This window comes from Chrysochloris asiatica, unplaced genomic scaffold, assembly GCF_000296735.1.
Source record: "Chrysochloris asiatica unplaced genomic scaffold, ChrAsi1.0 scaffold00099, whole genome shotgun sequence".
NCBI lineage: Eukaryota > Metazoa > Chordata > Mammalia > Afrosoricida > Chrysochloridae > Chrysochloris > Chrysochloris asiatica.
In genome coordinates, this window is record NW_006408617.1 from 12,115,983 (window position 1) to 12,123,146 (window position 7,164).

A 7,164-nucleotide genomic window follows, 5' to 3' on the forward strand; every position below is an offset into this window, starting at 1 on the left:
TGTAGGATAAGCACTGGACTACTAACCACAAGACCCACAGTTTAAACCCACCAACTGCTCCTTGGAAACCCTATACAGGGTTGCTGCACATCTTAGCAAAGCAACAACAACATCTTAACAAAGAAACCCTGGTGGTGTAGTGGGTTATGCATTGGGCTGCTAGCTGCAAGGTCAGCAGTTTGAATCTACCAGTTGCTCCATGGGAGAAAGATGAGTCTTTCTGTTCCCATAAAGATTTATAACCTTGGAAACCCTATACAGGGTTGCTATGAGTTAGAACTGACTCGATGACACACAACAACAGCAACAATGTCTTAGTAAGGAAGTCCCTGGGTGGCACAAACAGTTTGCACCTAAAAATTGGTGCTTTGAACCCACCCAGCAGTGCTTAAGATAGGCGTAGTAATGTTCTTCCATCAAAATGCCAGCCCAGAAAACCCTACAGAGCAGTTCTACTCTGTAACACTTGGGGTCGCTGTGAGTCGAAATTGACAGCAATGAGTTTGCTCTTTTGGGAGTGAGACCTCTTGTATCAATTTCCTTGCTGCTATAACAAGTTAACACACATTTAGTGGCTTCAAACAATACACATTTATTACCTTCTAGTTTTGAAAGAAATCAGAAATAGGTCTCAGTGAGCTAAAATCAGGTTTTGGCAGCAGGGCTGCGTTTCTTACTTGAGGCTGTGGGGGATCATCTGTTTTCTTGTTTTTCCCAGAGGTTGCCCACATTCATGGGCTTAGGACCACTTTCCATCTTTAAGAACTGTAATGGCCGTCCGAAGATTTCCCAAAGTGCACCACGATGTTGTCTATTTCTCCATTTAAGTATGCTGTTATTATATAGATGGAACCCTGGTGGTGCAGTGGTTAAAACCCTTGGCTACTAACAGAATTGTCACCAATTCATGAGAGAAAGGTGTGACAGTCTATTTCTGTAAAGATAACAGCCTTGAAAACCCTGCGGGCACTTCTCTTTTGTCCTAGAGGGTTTCTAATGAGTGGGAATTAATTCTATGGCAGTCGTTTTGTGTGTGATTGCATTAAGTTCACCCAGATAATCCTGGACAATCTTCCTATTTTAAGGTTGACCTTAAGTCACACTATGTAAACTAATGGAGTCCTGGTGTGGCACTTTGGGTTAATGTGCTGGACTGCAAGGTCAGTGGTTCAAGCTCATCAGCTGCTCTTTGAAACCCCTATACAGGGTCACTATGAGTCAGAACCCACTCAAGGGCTCTTAACAACAATAACAACAACGTAACCTAACATGCTTACATGTTCTGGATTAGCACATGGACATCTTAGGAGGGCCCAGTATCCTACGTAGAATACCCCCTGAACTATTTCCCAGGAATTCTTATAATTCTCAAAGGTGTGCTACACAGGTGCCCACACCATTTAGGCTACCATCATGCTGTGACCTCTGTTCTGTCACTTTACTCCTGTTTGGCTCTTCTTTGTCTACATGTACTGCCCATGCAATTATCATTAGAACACCAGGGCCTATGGGGACTACTGGTTCTGGCTATTCCCAGAGTCTCCAGTCCTGAGTGCCAAAGCAGTGCTGGGTCTGCTCAGAGGAAAGGAGGTAGACCTTTCCCAAGCCCTGAGCCACATTCTGCTACTTGGGTCCCTGAGCACCATGTGTGAGCTTAGGACTCCACGTTCCATCTGTACTGTTTTGTTCAGCTTCAGGCCCTCTTCTCTTAGCAGAGTAGCATCAGACTCCTCTAGAAAAACAGGTCCTTCTCTTGAACTGACTCAATGGCACTTAATAACCTTTACACTTATTCTAGTTGGTTAAAAGAACCAGAGAGGAAGCAAACCCACTCTTCCCTGCCCCCAACCAGACCTTGTCCAGCTTCACTAGTTACTAACCAGATGATCCTCACATTCATCTCAACATATACTTGAGGAATGGTTTTGTGAGCACAAGACCGAGCAGTGTTTCATTGTATTATACATTAGGCCGCCAGGAGTAGGGAAACCCCACAAAAACAACAGCTGATGATCTTAAGGCATTGGTGGTTCAGTGGTAGATTTCGTATTTTCCATGTGAACATAGTCACCACAGCATCTGCCAGGGGAGGCTGGCGTGTTGCTAGGATGCTGAGCAAGTTTCAGCATAGCTTCTAGTCTAAGACAGACTAGGAAGAAAGACCTGGTGATCTGCTTCTGAAAATTAGGCACTGAAAACCCTTGGGCCACAGTGGTCCAATCTGGGGGTGGGCAGCATTTTGGTCCATTGGTTGTGGAATCAGGGGTTGATATAATAGCAGCTAATGGCAACAACACTGACTGCCCCAGTGGTCTCCAACAGGGAAAGCATACAAAACAATCCATGGGGTTGCAGAGGGAAACTATAAGTACATCTGTACCTATACACATATATTTAACTTTTTGTTGTGAATTGAGTGAAGGTTTACAGAATAGATCATCAGTCCCACATTCAGCAAGTCATAGCTTCATGCCATTACAAGGACTGTAATCCCTTCCCTGTACCATCCATTGACAGTGTTTACCTCTATATACTTTAGGTCTTGCATTCATCCCTGTGTCTTCTATTACCTTCATCTTTCCTCTACAATATGTCCCCTTGTTGTGTATTGCCTTCCCAACCACCCAAGTTTACATGTGTCTACCCTCTACCCCATAAATAATTTTTCATTTCTTCTCACTCCTAGTTAAAATCATGCTTCTTTTAGCAAGAAAGGCTTTTCTTAACTTTTTACAATATTGGTCTCATACAGTATTTGTCTAATTTGACTAATTTCACTCAGCATAATGTCCTCAGTGTTCATCCGTGTTATGAGGTGTTTTGCAGATTCATCGTTAGTCTTCAGTGTTGTGTAGTATTCCATTGTGTGTCTGTACTAAAGTTTGCTTAACCATTTTTCTGTTGATGAGCAGTTGGGCTATCTCCATCTTTTTGCTCTTGTGAATAGTGCTACAATGAACATGGGTGTGCATGTATCTATTTGAATCATGGCCCTATATCTGTATATTTTTTATGTAAAATTTAAGAAATAAAGTACGCTTTCCTATTATTAAGCATAAGGATTGACAGCGGTGCCTTCACTCAGTTAAATGTCAGCTGGTCCTTCCTGGTTTGCTTTGCAGTGAATCATGCTGGGACTCTGCAGTAGAAGGCTGAGGCAGTCACACTTGTGGCTCATCTTTAGTGTAATGGAAAATACTACAGTTAAAAGGGGCCTTGGCCAGCAGTGTGGCAAGACCTGGGGACTCTTGGGTCCAGAGTCAATGACATAGCCACACAGGACTAGAGTGGAGAGTGAAGCATTCAGCTGATCAGAAGAGAGGGCATATGCACAAGAACACCCACACTTGCAGATAATACCCACTTGACCTGACTTCAATGACTGGATGATCAGAGCTCAACTAGAAGAAAGAAGAGCAAAAAAAGAGTAATCTGATACAATTTGATGAACTTGACCTACACCTATGGATGCAGTAGCTCAAAAGAAGGAACAAATCTTTACAGTGAGGATCATTCCCACGCCCTCCATACACAGAGTAGACAGGGATGGGCAACTTGGACATTGGCTACCCAAAATGTGGGAAGGGGGACCTACAAAGGCAAGAAGTGACTGACTTACAAGCTTTCAAGAGGGAACCTAGATCCAGAGGGTGCGGAGGAAGGTAGAATAAAAAAAGGGGGGGCTTGGGAAGTGTTTGTATGACAGCTGCCATCAAGTTTCAGCTAAATGGACTTTCACAAAATGGACACGTTTCTGCACAGAAACCTCAGATTGAATCTAATTCTAACAATGCAAGCACAAATAAGTGACCACAAAAATGGCAGAGATAACGTCACTTCTCCTAGTACAAGCTCTTCATCAGTCACATTAGGTTAAAAATAACGACCAGCTAATAAGATCTGCCAAATCATTTAAAAAATTCAAAATTACCATGAGTACTTTGACATATGGATTTATACCTAGTTTTGTTAATAATTAAGGAGCTCTGGTAGCATAGTGGTTATGAATCAGGCTCCTGATCTCAAGGTCAGCAGTTAGAAACTACCAGCAGTTCCGTGGGAGAAAGATGAGGCTTTCTGCTCCTGTTAAACATTTGCAGTCTCAGAAACCCTATGCAGGATCCTTATGGGTTGGAATCAACTCAACGGCATGTAAGAATAACAACAACAATTTTTAATAATTGGAATCCTGGTGTGATGCTGTAAAATAAGCATTGGAATGCAAGGTTAGTTTGAACCTCAAAGTTGGTGGTTCATACCCACCACCAGCTGCTCCTTGAAAACCCTATACAAGGTCGTTATGAATTGGAACTGACTGGATGGCACTTAATAACAATATTGCTAATAATAAGGAATCTGGGTAGAACAAGGTTAAAGCACTAGAATGCTAATCAAGTTAGTGGTTTGTGTTTACCAGTTGTAATGGGAAGAAAGATGTAGCAGTCCATTTCTGCAAAAGATTTACAGCCTTGGAAACACAGTGGGACAGTTCTACTCTGTCCCAGAGACTTACTAGGAGTTGGAATTGACTTGATGGTAGTGGTTTGGTTTTGGTTGTGTTGCTAATAATGAGCCTTTTTCTAAATGGATATTGTGCATGAAGGTATCACTATGGCAACATCAATGTCCAGAACAGAAAGATAAAACTCTACAATTTAACTGAAAAATGTTTGGGGGAACTGTTAAAAGCCATTATTTCATCTTATTAAAAAATGTAATATAGCACTTGTATATAATTTATCAGAAAGGAAATTGTAGCATGTGCACCTGAAATTTTCTTACTGATAGGATGTGCAATCAGAGAAATTTGGAGAACACTGATCTAAACCAGTAGCTTTGAGCCTCAATTCAGCCACTGTAAACAACCCTTTTAGAATTGTTTGCTACTTCACAATTTATAATTAGTGTCTAGTACATAATGTCTTTGAGTCTCCGCTGCAATTCTGATAGATGAGGTTCTTATTTGACGGTGGAAGGAATCCATTGCTTAAAAGATTTGTTATTTGCTGAAAAACACACAATTATTAAAAGCTAGTAAGTGGCTGAGGTTGAGTTTTGAGAGGAATGTGAAATGGACCATTTTTGGGGAAGATGATTCTTAGCTCTCACAGGAGTTTAGGACCATAACACATTAACAACCACTGTTACAATCCAATGAAATGAAGCCCAAAGATGGGAATTGATCTTCCTTTGGTGATATGGTGAGTTAGAGAGTTGTCCATGGCTGGCCCCACACATTCTGATTCTTAAAAGTTCAAATTCAAGGCCAGGAGAGGTGACTGCGGGGGAAACTGGCTTATCTCTTGATCACTAGGTTTAGTGTTGGTCCTGAGTTGGTGGTTTGCCTCTGTCCAGCATAGTTCACCATTCTTTTAGAAACAGCTAAAAGAACAAGTGGAAAGGATGTGCACTTTGCCTCGGTGATGACACACTTTTCTGGAGCTCATAGTTTTTCTTCTGACTCTTCCCTTCATGCCCTCCTTCCCAAAATTTACACGTTAGCTCTCCCACGTCTGTTCAAAAAAGGAAAAAGCATACTCAACCGTAACTAAATATGTATATCCACAAGGGCCTGGTAATAATATACTCACCAATTGAAAAGGGATTCTAAAAAAAATCAATGCACCTGGAACAAAATCACAAGTAAGATAAGAGTGACCCAGGGGAAATGAGTTTGCCAAATAAATTTGTCAGAAGGCAGTGTCCTCGTTTAAACGCTTTCAGTTCTCTAGGAGCATGTGTGTGACCTACTTACAAACGGACTGTAAGCTGAGGCTTGGAACTAAGTTTATTCAATCATTTGGTAAATGTTAACTGAACAGTTACTATGGTCAAGCATTGTAACAGGCAGAGTAGTGAACAAAACAAAACGAAATCCCTGTCCTCAGGGAGCTTACATTCTAGAAGAAAGAGCAATAATAAACAAAGAGATCAATAGCATGCTAGGTGCTGATAGAAGCCTGTCTGAAGGAAAACTGGGTGCAAAAATGGCACCAACCTTCTCTCCCATAGGTGGGTTCAACAATTCATGGCAATGGCCACACAGAGCCCAGAGACAGTGCTTGCAATTATGGGTTTATTAAGGAAAGTAGCAGGTTACAATACAGGGTCAAAAAATGCTCAGGGAGAAGTGGCTGCTTTGCAAAAAGTGAAGTATGAGCAAAAGCTGGGTGGGTACCATGGTCAGGATCGAGGCGGTGAAGCACAAGATTCAGGTTCTGCAGCAGCAGGCCGAGGATGCCCAGGAGAGGTTCAAATGCCTTCAGCGGGAAGTGAAGAGAGAAAGGTGGGCCCAGTAAGAGGCTGAGGCTGAGGTGACCTCCTTGAACCATCGGATCCAGCTGGTTGAAAAGAAGCTGGACTGTGCTCAGGAGTGCCGTGGCCACTGCCCTGCAAAAACTGGAGGACGTAGAGAAAGCTGCTGATGAGAGTGAAAGAAACCGGGCCTTAAAAGATGACGAAAAGATGGAACTCCAGCTTAAGAAAGCTAAGCACATTGCAGAAGAGGCAGGTCGGAGATATGAGGAGGTGGCTTGTAAATTGGTGATTATTGAATGAGACTTGGAATCGCACAGAGGAGTGAGCTGAGTTGGCAGAGTCCTGTTGCTGAGAGATGGATGCACAGATCAGACTAATGGACCAGAACCTGAAGTGTCTGAGTGCTGCTGAAGAAAAATACTCTCAAAAAGAAGACAAATAGGAGGAAGAGATAAAGATTCTTACTGACAAACTCAAGGAGGCGGAGATGCGTGCTAAGTTTGCTAAGAAATCAGTAACCAAGCTGGAAAAGACAATTGATGATTTGGAAGATAAACTGAAATGTACCAAAGAGGAACACCTCTGTACACAAAGGGTGCTGGACCAGACTCTGCTTGACCTGAATGATATGCAGAGCACCCAGTCCCGCTCTACTGCTGCTCCTCCCCTTGACCATGACTCCACCTGAGGCCAGCCTGTCCGAAGCTGACCTTTAAACTGAGGACTGATGTTTAATTCTCCTTTCATCATCCACCCTCTCCCTCAATCATGTATTTTTTGTTTTGTTTTGTTTTTCCTCTGTCAAATTATCTCTGCCTCTCCCCAGAGATCCCAATTGGGCCTAGGGGCGCTGAGCATCTTTGGGAATAGCATTTAAGGGAACTTGAGCACAGTGAAATTGTCTTT

General features: G+C 42.5%; 1 pseudogene; it reads left to right on the top strand.

The window, feature by feature from the left end:
* The first annotated feature begins 6,179 nt into the window (after window positions 1–6,179).
* On the top strand, window positions 6,180–6,946 carry LOC102822726 (annotated as a pseudogene).
* The last annotated feature ends 218 nt before the right edge of the window (window positions 6,947–7,164 follow it).